Source organism: Delphinus delphis, chromosome 5, assembly GCF_949987515.2.
Source record: "Delphinus delphis chromosome 5, mDelDel1.2, whole genome shotgun sequence".
Classification (NCBI taxonomy): Eukaryota; Metazoa; Chordata; class Mammalia; order Artiodactyla; family Delphinidae; genus Delphinus; species Delphinus delphis.
The window spans coordinates 96,774,032-96,792,460 of record NC_082687.1 but is presented as its reverse complement, the minus strand read 5'-3'; the positions used below and the strand labels follow the sequence as shown (position 1 = coordinate 96,792,460).

General features: G+C 39.0%; 1 protein-coding gene across 2 annotated transcripts in view; it reads left to right on the top strand.

The window, feature by feature from the left end:
• C1QTNF7 (C1q and TNF related 7) overlaps positions 1–18,429 on the top strand; it is a 124,930-nt gene that overhangs the window by 86,353 nt on the left and 20,148 nt on the right. The gene's annotated exons all lie outside the window — the stretch shown is intronic.

Here is an 18,429-nt window from a genome sequence, read left to right as displayed (position 1 = left end):
TTAGCACTTTGATGAATTCATCAGTTTTCCATTAGAGTTCTGAAAATGCTTATTCATTCAGTTCAGCAGTAGAGTCAGTTACCAGAAACATGTACTTGTCAGAGTCTTTTCCATGAATTCCTTGAAGATGAAACCCTTTTATAGGAACATTTTTGCAAAAGCATCAGAGTACACCCAGAACTCTCTGTAAATGACAAAAGACTTAAAAATGACCATACTTAACGATTTGATGAAAGTTCATAATAATGCAATTTAGTTATTTCTGAGATATACATTTTAAAAGTAATAACTAGAATTATGACTTATAACATTATACCAGAACATATAAGACTTTTAGAAATTTCATGTAATGTCTGAAATATTTATATTAACATACTTCCATACAAATTACCCAAAGAAAGTTTAGTATTAGTTGTGTTTTTGTTTGTTTGTTTGTTTATACTGCAGGTTCTTATTAGTCATCCATTTTATACACATCAATGTATACATGTCAATCCCAATCGCCCAATTCAGCACACCACCATCCCCACCCCACCGTGGTTTTCCCCCTTGGTGTCCATACGTTTGTTCTCTACACCTGTGTCTCAACTTCTGCCCTGCAAACTAGTTCATCTGTACCATTTTTCTAGGTTCCACATACATGCGTTAATATAGGATATTTGCTTTTCTCTTTCTGACTTCCTTCACTCTGTATGACAGTCTCTAGATCCATCCATATCTCAACAAATGACTCAGTTTCGTTCCTTTTTATGACTGAGTAATATTCCATTCTATATACGTACCACAACTTCTTTATCCATTCGTCTGTCAATGGACATTTAGGTTGCTTCCATGACCTGGCTATTGTAAATAGTGCTGCAATGAACATTGTGGTGCATGTGTCTTTTTGAATTATGGTTTTCTCTGGGTATATGCCCAGTACTGGGATTGCTGGATCATATGGTAATTCTATTTTTAGTTTTTTAAGGCACCTCCATACTGTTCTCCATAGTGGCTGTATCAATTTACAATCCCACCAACAGTGCAAGAGGGTTCCCTTTTCTCCATGCCCTCTCCAGCATTTGTTATTTGTAGATTTTCTGATGATGCCCATTCTAACTGGTGTGAGGTGATACCTCATTGTAGTTTTGATTTGCATTTCTCTAATAATTAGTGATGTTGAGCACCTTTTCATGTGCTTCTTGTCCATCTGTATGTCTTCTTTGGAGAAATGTCTATTTAGGTCTTCTATCCATTTTTGGATTGGGTTGTTTGTTTCTTTAATATTGAGCTGCATGAGCTGTTTATATAATTTGGAAGTTAATCCTTTGTCCGTTGATTCATTTGCAAATATTTTCTCCCATTCTGAGGGTTGTCTTTTCATCTTGTTTATGGTTTCCTTTGCTGTGCAAAAGCTTTGAAGTTTTATTAGGTCCCATTTGTTTATTTTTGTTTTTATTTCCATTACTCTAGGAGGTGGATCAAAAAAGATCTTGCTGTGATTTATGTTAAAGAGTGTTCTTCCTATGTTTTCCTCTAAGAGTTTTATTGGCCACTGCTCTTTTGATTCACACTTTGACCTCAAACACATCTCCCTCATGGCAACTGTTCACTTCAAATCTATTTGTCTCTTTCCCCTGGGATGCTATAAGATTCTTCATGGCAGATATGTGGTTTAGTTATCTTTGAATCTCTAACGTTAGTGATTGGCACCTCTCTGTTGGATAAATGAACGAGTCTCTTATTATAAATATAATGCCTGACCATTAAGAATTTCAGAAATAGTGAAAGGTAGAGAGCAACAAATATAGTTCCATGATCATAAAAAAAAAAAGGAAAAACAAGAAACATTTTCTTATAGTTCTCTCTGACCTTTTTTTTTTAATGTAGAGTGTTTTTTTCTTTCTTTTTATTTTCTCCTTACAAAATCCTATGCACACATTTCTGTGTTGGGACCTTCTTACTAAGTATTAACATAGCCAATGCTGCATGCCGTCTCATACTTCTGAAGCTTGATGAAGATAAAGAATGTTCTAATGATTCTTGAAGACACAAACTAATTATATGCCATTGGGCACATTATTAACCTCAGCTCTGGTGTGAGCCAAAGAGAATTTCAGCTATGTCCCAACTATTATAAATCAGGCTTCAGTTCCTCAGCTCTGCTGGAAAATCCCTTTGTTTTTCTTCCTTTACCTTTTAGAATCCATGACCAAAATGAAGATGCCTCCATGTCTTATTGGTGTGGTAAGCAGAAACAGCCATTCAGATCTATCCCTAAACCCTCCAGTAGGAGTTTTTTAGTAAAACATGGTGTCGGGCATTTCTGGTTCATTTCTAGTGCTATTCTATTGGGGTTTTTCCTATTAAAACAAACGTTTTCATGAACTCACAAAATGTGTTAGTCATAACCATCACAAAGTTCCAGTCGATGATTAAAAAACAAACTAAGTTTGGGAAAAAATTCAAGATGCCTTCCATACTCCAAACTCGTTCCTAGTAAACAGAGAACAGGGGCCAATGCCTTGAAACCAAACATATTTTTATGAAACCAAACACCATAAAACATGAGTGAGCATACCCTTACATCACTCTGGCCACTAAGATTAATAGACATGCTGAAAGCATTTGCTTCACACTTGCTCAACTGAACAAATACATCTTTTCACAAAACAAATCCAAAATCACGGCCATTCCCAGATGTCTAAAATTCAAGACTCTTTGCTGTCAAATTCATCAATGAGAAAGTGTAGAAGAAGAGAATTTGGGACTTTAACCAAATGTTTAAATCTGGTACCAGGAAGAGAAGGAGCTAAAATTATACATTAAAGAACCAAAACACAAAAAAAAAGAGAGGAGGAAGAGAAAATACACTGAGATAAATATCCACAAATAATCTTTTATATTATCAATGTTTTATTTCTTTTAGAAAAAGGACATTCTTTTCATCCACACAGGATACTGTCCATTGCATAGGTAGAGTGGGTTAGTGTTTATTGACTTTTTAAAACCAAAAGGAATATGCTTATTGTCCCTCATGGAAAACTTAGAAAATGTACTAGAAATTAAAGTAGAAAGTACAAATCACCCATAACCTCCTCACAAGGCAATATAGCCACATTAGTATTTTAGAATTGAGGTGTCTCATCTTCTGATAATATATTATTTTGTAAACCAAAATGAATGTTCCAACTCTAGAGACAGTATTTGGTAGCCTACTTTCTTCGTTGAAGTAACATATTATAAACACTTGTCTTTGTCATTAAATGTTTTTACAGAACATAGATTTTAATGGCTACAAAGTAGTCCTTTTGTTGATGTGTCATTGACTTAATCAATCTATAACTGTAGAACAGATAAGACCAAAATAAAAAGGCATATTATGCTGTGATCATCATCATTGTACATATAGCTTTGCCTACATTTTTAAAATTTTCTCCAAATTAAATCCTAAGAATAGAACTGTTGAGACAAAGGGTTGCAAAATTTTCAGACTCTTCATATATATTTGTCAATATAAATGTGGTACCACTGAATGACTGTACCGCTTAATATTTGCACAAATAACCTATGAGCACACCTGCCCCTTAGCCGGTTTGAATTCTTTGCATCTTTACCAAACCACTAGGCTATTAAAAATTTGTCTTGTTTTGCTACCATTCACTTATTCATTGAGCAAGTGCTGATCCAACACCTTCTATGTGCCAGGGTCTGCTCTCAGGCTGGAATCACTGCAGTGAACACAGGTTACTGGCACCAGGCAGACAGGGTTGGAATCCCAGCCCTGTCTTATTCCCTTGTGATCTTGAGCATGTTCCTCATTTGAGCCTCCATTTTCTCAGCTGCAAAACAGAGGTAAATGCAACCCACCCAAGAGGTGACTCTGAAAGTAGGCCATGTTGGCACTTGCACAGTGGTGGGGCCCAGGCAGTGTCCACGGACCCCTCAGTAAGTGTTGGTGCCTGAAACCCACTCCCCTACAAGCCTGAGCACTACCAGCTCTTTTCATGACATTGGATTTGGCTTCGACTAGGAAGATCCAGCCCTCCACTCTGATGTGCCCTGCTGTCTCAGAAAACTCCTCTGCCATTGGAGGGAAAAGAGACTAATTATGGGAAGCTGATCTCTGTGGTTAGGTCTCACTTTGACATTGCATTCATTCTGCTACAGGGACTGTGGCCACAACACACTGTATGAAGTCCCTCCTGTACGTTAAAGTCAGAGGCTTTGGTGGAAAGAGAATTATGCTGAAATTTGGCCAACCCTGCCTCTTGCTCGGCTATTGCACTCTGTTTCGTCTTAGCTCCATTTCTCTATATAAAAGAATTTCCAGCGACAACTCAAGTAATGGCAGATTGGAGGTTTTTTTTGCTTCAGATCTTTTATAAAGAAATAAAAACTTTATTTATAAAGAAATAAAAAATTATAGGTTAGCTAAAGCCCCATTTTTAATCCTTTTCTTGCTCCTCAGTTAACTACTACCCTGAAGCTAGTATCAATACATTTCATTCCCATGTATTATTTTTTTATCAAGGTGAAACTTATATGACATAAAATTTACCATCTTAAACAGTTCAGCGACAACTAGTATAATAACAATGTTGTACAGCCATGACCTCTATCTAGGTATCGAAACATTTTCATCACCCCCAGAGAAATCTCTGGACCCATTAAGCAGTCACTTCCCATTCCTGAACCCCAACTCCAACTCTTGGCAATTCCCAATCTGCTTTCTGTCTCTACGGGTTTACTTATTCTGGATATATCATACAAATAGGCTCATACAATATGTGTTCTTTTGTGTCTAGCTTCTTTCAATCAGAATACTGTTCTCAAAGTTCATCCGTATTGTAATATGTATCAGTACTCCATTCCTTCTTATGGCTGAACAATATTACATTGTATGTCTATACTAAATTTGGTTGAGTTTCATTCACATCTACTTGCTGCCTCCTGCACTGGGCCAGGATGTCTAATGCAATGACGATCCAAGCAAGAATCCTGCTCTCCTAAGAGGCACATCTGGAGGGAGGTGCAGGCAGGAAGCATAGCTAGGTGACCCACACATGGACTTTGTCACCAGCAGACCTGGATTCCAGCCTCGGCTCTATCCTTCATAGCTACATGAGTGTGAAAAAGGAAATTAACCCTTTATGACTTTGTTTCATCTGTAAAATGAGGATGAAATAGTAACCACCTCATATGGGATTGCTGAGCATAGCACACAAGATGATGTACATAAAACTTTGCTCAGAGACTGGTACACAGTAAATGACCCATTTGACAAATTTTAAAAGCATTTATCAAGCACCTACCAACTGAAAGGCACTGTTCTAGAAGTAGGGGTGCAGCAGCAAGAAAAACAATGAACAACAGATACCTCACAGTCCAGAGAGGAAGCAGAGGAGATAAGGTGGAGATCATTGCCCATGTGACAAGAGGCTGAGAAGAGGGTGAGGTCCCATGGGAACAGAGAAGATGCTGGAGCTAGCTAGTGTTGACAAGTGTGGAAGGAGATTCCCATGGAACACCATCAGGACTTAAACAAAAATATGTTCAAAATATCTCCATCTCTTTATCTCCTGCCACTATAGTGACGAACGATGATCATCTCTTGCCCGCTTGGCTGCATCAGCCTCCCAACTGGTCAGCAACCTCCCCTGCCCAGCCCTCTCTGACGCATTCTCCACAGAGTAGCCAGAGCATCACTTTCAGCATAACAAAGAGCATGGTTTCCCCTGACTGATGGCTCCCATTGCTCTTAGGATAAAAGCCAAATTTTTCAAGCTCTGACATGATGTGACCTTGCCTATTTCTCTGACCTCCTCTCTTACAGGCTGCCTTGTCCTGTGAGCTCCAGCCCACTGACCTTTCATTTCCTAAAGCTCCCAAAGCCCTCTCCTGCCACAGGACCTTTACACATGCTGTTCTTCCTTCCAGGGAGGCTCTTCTCCTATCTTTACCCAGCTATTTCACCCTCAGGAATCCTGTTAAATATCCCTTCCTTACAGTGGTCTTCCTAGACTCCTTGAACTAAAGTAGGTCCCCCCTTTTTAATATCTATCACCAGCCTCTCTTCTTTTACTTTGTAGCCCTTGCTGTCTTTAGTGTATGCAGTTACTAAAAGAGACAGTAAAATACAGTGGTTAAGAGTCTAAGACTGTGCGGCCTCAGACAGGAGACTTACCTCTTGTGCCTCAGTTTTGCCATGTATAAAATGAAAATAATGGTCACTGTAACTACCTATTAAGGTTGTAAGAAGAGGAAGTGACTCAGTGTTGGCCAGTGCCTGGGCAGAGTTGAATATTAATGAAGATATTCTGAATGAGTGTGGGGGTGAACCAGGTAAAGAAGCAGAGAGAAAGATCTTGAAGGTTGAAAGAGAGGAACAACATACAAAGTTGTAGAGATCTAAGAGAATCAAGTGTGTGCAAGGACTAGAGCAGGCTTGTCTAACTGCCACCCTGAGCACATGGCCAGGGGCTGGTACCTAGGGGATGCTGGATAAATCTCCATGGAATGAATAAACTGCCTGGAGTTAGCAGAACCAGCTTTCAGCTGGATCTTGAAAAGTGGTGAGTTCTATATAGCCTGAAGGGCAAGGGAAGGCCAGGTTGAAGGACATGACCAGGGCAAATGTCACAGGTAGGTGTGAGTCAGAGTAGTACCTTGAAGGGAGGGCCAGGAGGGCTTGACACCTTGGATGCAGAAGAGATAGAAATGGATTCTACCTCCCTGGTCACATGATTCCTCCCTGGTCATGTGACTCTTTGAGCAAGGGTCTCTAGGAAGCTTTTTAAGAGCATCTCACACTTCAAAGACCCTATAGAAGAGGAGTCTTGGGGACTGAGGGTCTCTGGTGCCCTTGAGCTCTGGCCATACCAAGGACCAACCATTCTGTCCCAACACAAAGCTGCCTCTGGTGTCCTGCCAGAGCTGTCTACCTAGGGAAACAATGAGAGGGCTTCAATCTGGGCAGTGTGTCTCATCACCTGTATCCAATCTGCCAAGCTGGACTGAGCACCCACTATGTGTCCAGCATGGGACAGGGCTGCAAAATTTCTGTGAAATTACAAATGAACAAGGCTTAGCCCCTGGCTGAGGTTGTGTAGAGAATCTGGGGCCAACCAACCCAGAGAGGGTACGATTATCAACACGACTGTGCAACAAGATTTGATGTGCTCTCCACAAAACACACCTCTGTGATCGAGCATCAGTAGGGGTCAGCTTTGCTGACCTTTAAGGTCACCTCCAAATTGGAGTTTCTTGGCTCTGTCTGTGTTCCAGGGACTAGGAGTGCCTGACTGTTAAGGGGCTTACATTCCCTTGCATTTATTTTCATAAAAGGATGGGGCAGTATAAATTCACACAGCATTTTGGAAAGTAGTTTGGCAGCAAGTACCAAGAGAGACATAAAACATACAAGTCTTTTGACCTAGTAATTCTATTTCTGGGAATCTATCCTAAGGAAATAATCCTAAATAAGGATGAAGGCTTATGCACAAAAGTTTTCAATATAATCTCATTTATAATAGGAAAAAAATGGAAACAGCTTCATTGTCCAATAAAGAGGGGGTAAAGATTAAATAAATTATGGTATAATTTCTTGACAGATATTGTTTGGCAATTGCTTCTTCCAAAGAATAACAGAAGAGAAATGTTTATGATATTATATTAGGTTAAAGAAAAAGCAAACAGATGATCCAGGATTCCCACTTCTGGGTGTATATCCAAAGGAAACGAAAACAGAGTCTCAGATATCTGCACTCCCATGTTCATTGCAGCACTACTCACAACAGCCAAAATATGGAAACAACCTAAGTGCCCAAAAACAGTTGAATGGATAAAGATGATATCATATACATAATGAGATATTATTCAGCCATGAGAAAGAAGAAAATCCTGCAATTGGAGATAACAAGGATGGAACTTGAGGGTGTTATGCTAAGTGAAATAAGTCAGAAAAATACTGTGTGATATCACTTATATGTGGAATCCAAAAAAGCTAAACCATAAACACAGAGAGTAAAATGGTGGTTCTCAGGGTCTAGGGGTGGCAGAAGAGGAAAGAGGTTGTTTAAGTGTATAAACCTGCAACCAGTGGACAAATGTAGGTCCTGAAGATCTATTGCACAGTATAGTGAATACAGACAACAATACTGTAATATAATTATCAAAATTGCTAAGAGACTAGATCTTAATTATTCCCACCACAAAAAAAGAAATGAAAATTATGTTACATATTAGAGGGGCTAATTATCACTACAATGGCAATCATATTACAGTGTATAAATATATCAAATCAACATGCTGTACACCTTAAATTTACCCAACGTTATATGACAAATATATTTCAATTCAAGAGTGAAATTGAAAGCAAAGAGAAGAAGGCTCCTTCAAGATGGCAGAGGAGTAAGATGTGGAGGTCAACTTCCTCCCCACAAATACATCAAAACTACATCGACATGTGGAACAACTCCTACTGAACACTAGCAGAAAACCTCAGACTTCCCAAAAGATGCCCTCAGGTGACCTACAAGCAGAGGCGGGGCTGAATCAAAGCTGAACCCCAGGAGATGTGTTAACAAAGAAGAGAAAGGGAAATTTCTCCCAGCAGCCTCAGGAGCAGTGGATTAAATCTCCACAATAAACTTGATGTACCTGGCATTGGTGGAATACCTAAATAGATAACAAATCATCCCAACATTGAGGAAGGGGACTTTGGGAGCAACGTAGACTTGAGGTTTGCTTTCTGCATCTAATTTGTTTCTGGTTTTATGTTTAACTAAGATTAGTATTTAGAGCTTATTATCATTGGTAGATTTGTTCATTGATTGGGTTGCTCTCTTCCTTTTCTTATTTATATTTATTTATTTATTTATTTATTTATTCCTTTTTCTCTTTCTGTGAGTGTGTATACATATGCTTCTTTGTGTGATATTTTCTGTATAGCATTGCTTTTGCCATTTGTCCTAGGGTTCTGACTGTCCATTTTGTTGTTGTTGCTGTTGTTGTTGTTGTTGTTTTAGTACAGGATTTAGTGCCTGTTATCATTGGAGGATTTGTTTTTCAGTTTGGTTGCTCTCTTCTTTCTTTCCCTCTTTCTTTTTCTGTATTACTTTTTTATTTTTAATACTTCTTTTCTATTTTAATTATATTATTTTATTTATTTATATTTGCCTTCCTTCTTTCTTTCTTTTTCTCCACTTTCTTCTGACCTGTGTGGCTGAAAGGGTCTTGGTGCTCCGGTCAGGTGTCAGACCTGAGCCTCTGAGGTGGGAGAGCCAAGTTCAGGACATTGGTCCACCAGAGACCTCCCGGCCCCATGTAACATCAAATGGAGAAAGCTCTCCCAGAGATCTCCATCTCAACGCTAAGACACAGGCCCACTCAACGACCAACAAGCTACACTGCTGGACACCCCATGCAAAACAACTAGCAAGAGAGGAACTCAAATCCACCCATTAGCAGAGAGGCTGCCAAAAATCATAATAAGTTCACAGAAACCTGAAAACACACCACTGGACATGGTCCTGCCCACCAGAAAGACAAGATCCAGCCTCATACACCAGAACACAGGCATCAGTCCCCTCCACCAGGAATCCTACACAATGCACTGAAAGAAAAGTACCCACTGGGAGCAGACACCAAAAACAATGGGAACTACAAACCTGCACCCTGCAAAACAGAGACCCCAAACACAGTAAGTTAAGCAAAATAAGATGACAAAGAAACACACAGCAGATGAAGGAGCAAGGTAAAAACCCACCAGACCAAAATATTGAAGAAGAAATAGGCAGTCTACCTGAAAAAGAATTCATAATACTGATAGTAAAGATGATCCAAAATCATGGAAATAGAATGGAGAAAATAAAGGAAACTCTTAACAAGGACCTAGAAGAACTGAAGAGCAAACAAACAATGATGAACAACACAATAAATGAAATGAAAAATTCTCTAGAAGGAATCAATAGCAGAATAACTGAGGTACAAGAACAGATAAGTGACCTGGAAGATAAGATAGGGGAAATAACTACTGCACAGAAGAATAAAGAAAAAAGAATGAAAAGAATTGAGGAAAATCTCAGAGACCTCTGGTACAACATTAAATACACCAATATTTGAATTAGAGGGGTCCCAGAAGAAGAAGAGAAAAAGAAAGGGACTGAGAAAATATTTGAAGAGATTGTAGTTGAAAACTTCCCTAATATGGGTAAGGAAATAGTCAATCAAGTCCAGGAAGCACAGAGAGTCCCATACAGGATAAATCCAATGAGAAACAAGCCAAGACACATATTAATTAAACTATCAAAAATTAAATACAAAGACAAAATATTAAAAGCAGCAAGGGAAAAATAACAAATAACACACAAGGGAATCCCCATAAGGTTAACAGCTGATCTTTCAGCAGAAATGCTAGAAGCCAGAAGGGAGTGGCAGTACATATTTAAAGTGATGAAAGGGAAAAACCCACAACTAAGATAACTGTACCCAGCAAGCATCTCATTCAGATTTAATGGAGAAAGTGAAACCTTTACAGACAAACAAAAGTTAAGAGAATTCAGCACCACCAAATCAGCTTTACAACAAATGCTAAAGGAACTTCTCTAGGCAGGAAACACAAGAGAAGGAAAAGACCAACAAAAACAAAACAATTAAGAAAATGGTAAGAGGAACATACATATCAATAATTACCTTAAGTGTAAATGGATTAAATGCTCCAACCAAAAGACATAGACTGGCTGAATGGTTACAAAAACAAGACCTGTATATATGCTGTCTGGGACACATACAGACTGAAAGTGAGGGGATGGAAAAAGTATTCCATGCAAATGGAAATCAAAGGAAGCCTGGAGTAGCTATCCTCATATCAGACAAAATAGACTTTAAAATAAAGACTACTACAAGAGACAAAGAAGGACACTACATAATGATCAAGGGATCAATCCAAGAAGAAGATATAACAATCGTAAATACTTATGCACCCAACATAGGAGCACCTCAATACATAAGGCAAATGCTAACAGCCATAAAAGGGGAAATTGGCAGTAACACAATAATAGTAGGGGAGTTTAAAACCCCACTTTCACCAATGGAAGGATCATCCAAAATGAAAATAAATGAGGAAACACAAGCTTTAAATGATACATTAAACAAGACAGACTTAATTGATATTTTTAGGACATTTCAACAAAAAACAGCAGATTACACTTTCTTCTCAAGTTCTCATGGAATATTCTCCAGGATAGATAATATCTTGGGTCACAAGAGAAGCCTTGGTAAATTTAAGAAAACTGAAATCATATCAAGTATCCTTTCCAACCTCAACACTATGAGACAAGGTATCAATTAGCAGGAAAAACATCTGTAAAATATACAAACACATGGAGGCTCAACAGTGCACTACTAAATAACCAAGAGATCACTGAAGAAATCAAAGAGGAAACCAGAAAGTACCTAGAAACAAATGACAAAGAAAACACGACAACCCAAAACCTATGGGATGTGGCAAAAGCAGTTCTAAGAGGGAGGTTTATAGCAATACAATCTTACCTCAAGAAACAAGAAAATTCTCAAATAAAAAAACCTAACCTTACACCTAAAGCAGTTAGAGAAAGAAGAATTAAATAAACCCCAAAGTTAGGAGAAGGAAAGAAATCATAAAGATCAGATCAGAAATAAATGAAAAAGAAATGAAGGAAACGATAGCATAGATCAAAAAACTAAAAGCTGGTTCTTTAAGAAAGTAAAAAAATTGATAAACCATTAGCCAGACTCATCAAGGAAAAAAGGAGAAGACTCAAATCAACAGAATAAGAAATGAAACAGGAGAAGTAACAAATGACATTGCAGAAATACAAAGGATCATGAGAGATTACTACAAGCAACTATATGCCAATAAAATGGACAACCTGGAAGAAATGGACAAATTCTCAGAAAAACACAACCTTCTGAGACTGAACCAGGAAGAAATAGAAAATATAAACAGACGATCACAAAAACTGAAATTGAAACTGTGATTAAAAATCTTCCAACAAACAAAAGCCCAGGACCAGATGCCTTCACAGGCGAATTCTATCAAACATTTAGAGAAGTTTGAAAACATTATCGTTTTCAAACTCTTCCAAACTCTTTCAGTTTGAAAACATTATCGTTTTCAAACTCTTCCAAAATATAACAGAGGGAGGAACACTCCCAAACTCATACTACCAGGCCACCATCACCCTGAACCAAAACCAGACAAAGATGCCAAAAAAGAAAACTACAAGCCAATATCCCTAATGAACATAGATGCAGAAATCCTCAACAAAATACTAGCAAACAGAATCCAACAGCATATTAAAAGGATCATACACCATAATCATGTGAGGTTTATGCCAGGAATGAAAGGATTCTTCAATATATGCAAATCAATCAATGTGATAAACCATATTAAAAAACTGAACGAGAGGGCTTACCTGGTGGTGCAGTGGCTGAGAGTCCGCCTGCCGATGCAGGGGACATGGGTTCATGCCCCGGTCTTGGAAGATCCCACATGCCATGGAGTGGCTAGACCCATGAGCCATGACCACTGAGCCTGCGCATCCGGAGCCTGTGCTCTGCAATGGGAGAGGCCACAACAGTGAGAGGCCTGCGTACCACAAAACAATAAAATAAAAATAAAAACTGAAGGAGAAAAACCATATGATGATCTTATTAGTTGCAGAAAAAGCTTTTGACAAAATTCAACACCCATTTATGATAAAAAAAAAAAACCTCCAGAAAGTAGGCAGAGAGGATAATACTTACCTCAACATAATAAAGGCCATATATGACAAACCCACAGCCAACATCATTCTCAATGAGGAATAATTGAAACCATTTCCCATAAGATCAGGAACAAGACAAGGATGCCCACTCTCACCACTATTATTCAACATAATTTTGGAAGTTTTAGCCACAGCAATCAGAAGAAAAAGAAACAAAAGAATCCAAATCAGAAAAGAAGCAGTAAAGCTATCACTGTTTGCAGATGACACGATGCTATACATAGAGAATCCTAAAGATGCTATGAGAAAACTACTAGAGCTACCAGCTCTACTACCAGCTACCTCATGTGCTCTTGGTAAAGAATAAGTAAGAAATGCATATAAAGCACTTAGGACAGTGCCCTGCCATAATAAAACTCCTGATAAATGGTAACTATTATTTATTTTCTATTATTCAATGATATGGCATCTCAGAAACAACTTTAAGTGTCCATCAATGGATTAATGGATAAAGAAAATGTTATATATATATATTATATATATATTATATATATATTATATATATATATACATACACACACAATGGAATACTAATTAGGCGTATAAAAATGAAGGAAATCTTACCATTTGCAACAACATGTATGGACCTTGAAGGCATTATGCTAAATGAAATAAGTCAGACAAAGAAAAACAAATACAGTATGATCTCACTTCTACATAGAATCTTAAAAAAAAAATAAAAATGAACTCAGAGATACAGAGATCAGATTGATGGTTGCCAGAGGCAGGGATGGGAGGTAGGTGGAATGGGTGAAGGGGGTCAAAAGGCACAAACTTTCAGCTATAAGATAAATAAACCTGGGATGAAATATACAGCATGGAAACTATAGTTAATAATACTGTATTGTATATTTTAAAGTTGCTAAGAGAGTAGATCTTGAAAGTTCTCATCACAAGAAAAAAAATTTATAACTATGGATGGTGCTAGATGTCAACTAGACTTACTGTGGTGATCATTTTGCAATATATGCCTATATGAAACCATTATTTTGTACATCTGGAGCTAATAAAATGTTATGTGTCTGTTATATGTCAATTTTAAGAACACACACACAACACCAGAAAATAAAAATTTAAAAAAACAGAGATACAGAATCTCTCATATGCCAAATATTTCTCAGGGAAATGTGCAAATTGAAGTCACTGTTACAAGAAGCATAGAAGTGGTAAAGCAAACACACAAAGTTTTGGTTCCTGTGGTTTGCCTTCCAGGTTAGGTTTTCCCCTGACCTCACCTTTCCGTCTGCACCATGGTGGGGATGGAGGTGGCCATGCCCAGCTGCACTGAGATCCTTCCCCAGGACTGACAGGCTTCATTCTGTGCCTGTTGACTCTTAAGTGCCCAAGACAACGCAGATCACTCTGTTAGCCTTCTCATCCCAAGATTCCAGGACTCTCTAACATTTTAAAAACGTATGGACACCAAGCGGGGGAAAGGAGGGGTGGGATGAATTGGGAGATTGGGATTGACATGTATACACTAACTAATGTGTATAAGATAGATACCTAATGAGAACCTGCTGTATAGCACAGGGAACTCCACTTCCCTGTACAGTAGAAACTAATACAACATTGTAAAACAACTATACCCCAATAAAAACATAAATAAAAAATAAAGATGATGCTAGTTCTCTCGTGTTTCCTAAACAATCTTAGGATGGTATGACAGGTTATGTTAGTAAAAGCCAAAAATTGCACGTGGCAGCAGTATCACCCATCCTTGACATGTGGCAGGACTAAAGGCCAGCTCTGCACTGTAGTCTTTCCTGGAACACACGGACCCACAGACAGACCTTTACTGGGCTCAAAACTTCTTGGAATTTCTTTAACAAGTCATCAGAGAGCTCCCCTGTGGACTCTGAAAACTTCACTGAGAAAGCTTGAGACTACATAAAATTACATTTCGCAACTTTTAGTGCACAGTGTAGCAGTTTGTGAGTAAAGTGCTTTTAAGACATTTTAAACTACTCTAAAGTAAGCCTATTTTTGGTTAAAAGTCTCAATGGCTGATGAAGCAGCACGGTGTCAATCACTCTGTTATTTATTATCCAAGATGATAATAATTCCTAGGTTTTCCTGAAATAGTTATGAAATAGATGATATGATGTGTGGAATTTGCTTCTAAACATACCAAATGCAGGGGTAAGGGATTAGTTGAGTAGGGGTATCAATGAAATTATATTCCTCTCAGTAACTATTGAGCTGGTGGTGGGTACACAGCAACTCATTTTCCATTTGGTCTCTACTTTTGTGTATGCTCAAAATTTTCTGTAATTTTTTAGAATGTTCTTATGATTTAAAATATAAGAAGTGATATTTGTGGTAGAAAGATGAGAATCAAGTATTATGATCTGCGATAATACTACCATGTTAACTCTCAATTATCCACAGTAATAGGTGTTTATGTGTATGAAAAATACTGCAGTGTCTTCTCTGTGTGAAGTCAGGAATCAGGTCCTGGTAACTAGCTGTGCTGTACAGAGGAGAGAATCTTACAGGGGACCTGAGCTCTAACTCTGGTCTTATCCATAAATGGGGCCTTTGGAAGAGTCACTTTTCACTGAAGGTATTTTCTTCTCTATAAAATGGGAAAATCAGGCAGATGCCCTCAGAGGGCATCTTCCTTCCCTAATGACTTGAAATTCTCACTGGAGTGAGTTCCAAGGCATTAGAATCCTGTCTTCCTCTTTCAGCTTCTCATCTCCAGGGCCTGCGGTGGCACCTGGCACAGGTAGAGGTCATGACATTTGTTCATTCAATGAGTGTGTGAATTGCCTTTTTTTAAATATGCAAACCACTTTTCTCACAAGAACTTACATCTTCTCAACAATGAAAGCAGATTCAGTTCATAAGCCAAATGAAGTCTGTATAGCTTATTGAAGTCACCTCAATGAGAGGCAGGAAAATGGCAGCGAGCATCACCTCTATTTGTATCAACTTCATTATTGTAACAGACTGGGGTTGAGGGAGAGTTGGCAGCCTGCCCCATAAAACCCTGCTCACAGCCTTTCAGGATAAAGACCAGAACCTTCCAAGCCCAGCAGGGCCCTGCTAGTTCCAGGCATACCCTCCAGGCATATGCTCTCCTTTGCTCTTTTCAATGACCTTCTTTCAAAATCATCCTATTCCACCTCAGGGCCTTTGCACATGGCATTCCCTCAGCCTGGAAGTGTTTTCTAATTTCTCTTCCTGGTTAATGACTGTTCCCCTTTTATATTTCAGGTCACATGTCATTTCTTTAGACAAGCCCTAGGTCTCAACTAGGTTGCCCTGCTTAAACACTCCCATAACACCCTTTACTTTCCCTTCAGAAAACACTTTCCAGAGTTTCCTGAATTTATTAAATGATCGTCTATGTCTTAAATATGATATAAATAAGAAACAACTTCACTTTTCTCCCATCACTTTTTCTAGTCAAATCCTGTTGGATCTTTTTCTCTGCCCTTTCATGACAACTCAGGCAAATTCCTTAGCTTTCTGGTCACTTTGAATGACATGAACAATCTTGTTGGTCAATTGTGACTCATTTTCAGACATTAAAAAGACAAATCTAAATCAACACCTCAATATCACATCCAATAGAAAGCTTGTTCTTTTCCAAGTCTTCAGCTCAGAATGTTATGCTTTTCACTCTTCCCCCATCTCCTACCTCTCCTTCTACTTTGGGCATGTCCAGAGTCAGATAAGAAGGGAGGAGAATTAGAAAAATGTGACCAAAGTATGTTTACTTAATAGGTACTGGTATGGTTCTTTTCTGGCTGCCGATACCTGCTTGGTGCTCCAGGTATTCAACTGCTGGCTCTCTCTGGTTGAAAATTTCCCGTAGCCATTAGAGGCTTTCTGAGGGAACTCCACGCTTTACAATTTCCTAATATGGGTGATAAAGTCCTTGGGTGATACCCTGCTTTGCCCCCATACCATCCTCAGCTTCTGCAGTCAGTGGTATGCTAGATGGCTTCTTACTGGCTTCCTCATCCTAGAAGGACACCCTCCTGGCTCAAGAGGTCCCACCTAAATGGCCCAATCCCAGTTGCCATCCTCAGTGTCATCTGCCTCTTGGGAAATTCATACATCCTTGCCTCATCAATAGCTGCTTTTATACTGCTCTCTCTTCTCCAGACAGCCTTCTGCCTTCAGAATTCTCTAATTTCTATGATCACATAAGACATCAAACTTTAGGGGTAGCTCAAGCTTCCCCACATTTCTCTGATCCCATGAGAATTGCAAGGCTTTCAGTTTCACAGTTCAGTTAATATACAACCGGTGAACAAAGTGGTTTCTTTCTTGCAGGCACCTCTGATACTATCAGTAATCTCTTGGAGTCCTTGCCACTAGTCTGGGAGTTGGGGAGGGGGTATTATTCCTCCATCTCCTCCCTCATAGGAAGGGAGAGGAGAGGTCCTTGGCACTCCCTTATCAGCTAATGACTCTCTACCTTGATGGCTCCCTTCAACTATTCAACCTTTTTGAATTTCTAGTTTTCTTTTATGTGGGTAAAAGTGGACTATAGCTAATATCAGATCCAGCTGGTTTTTGGCAAGTCTTAAATGGATGTATGGGAACTGATTGCCCATTATTCTCTGCCTTGAGTGCTCAACTGAAACTCCAAGATGATGGAAAGTCCGAATTAACATCTGGTAAACATAGTCTTATGCTTATTTGATGAATGTCTGTCTTCCCTACTAGACTTTTTCTCTCTAAGGGTAAGAGCTCCATGTTTGCTCCCCATTGAATACCAAGATCAAGCACTCAGTATCTGGCATATAGTAGGAGCTCAATAAGTATGTAATGAGGTGATTCATAAAAGAACAGAATAAAAGAGTGAGAAGACCAGATCAGATTTATATCACTGACACTCCCTGGCTTGGAAGGACTAACAGAGGAGGCATCATTTGAGGAAAAGTAGATAAGGTAAAGATTCCCAATTTCTGACTGCCTATCAGAATTACCCATAGAGCTTTTGAAAAATATCAGTACCTAGAACTAATCCACTGGTGTGCTGATACAGTAGATCTAGTTAAGAATCCATGAGTTAAGGTGCATAAAAGATATCCAAATAATGTTCTAGGAGGGTTCGAAGGAAGGGAAGGCTGTACCTGCTGAGAGTACAGGGAGGCTTTCTGGAGAAAGCAATGCATAAGGAGGACAAAAGTGAGCATATGTAGAAAAGGGCATGGGAAGGACATGGCCAACAGGGACTTGTAAGCAAGAGGAGATGATATAAGCAGGGCACTGAGGCTAGAAAGACAAGGTTAGATTCCCGCCCGAACCCAGTGCTATGGGAAGGAAGAGGAGGAGTCAGGCGTGCAATCCACCCACCTGCAAGCTGTGTGGATGCAGGAACCTGGTCTTGTAAAGTTAGAAACACCCTATGGGGATACATGGTACAGTGGTTAGGTGGGCCAACTGTGGATCAGCCTGCCCAAATTCCTCATCTACGAAGGGAGGATGATAAAATTACTCACCTCAAGAGGTTATGGTGAGGATTAAAGGAGAAAATGATGTCATGTCTTAGCACATAAGCTAGAACCTTCTTTTAAAAATAATTCTAGTACCGAGAATTGGCTTATATATATTCCCAGTGCTGTGCTGATCTAGCTTAGACCGGCTAGCAAGGGCCAACTCCACACAACTTTGCATT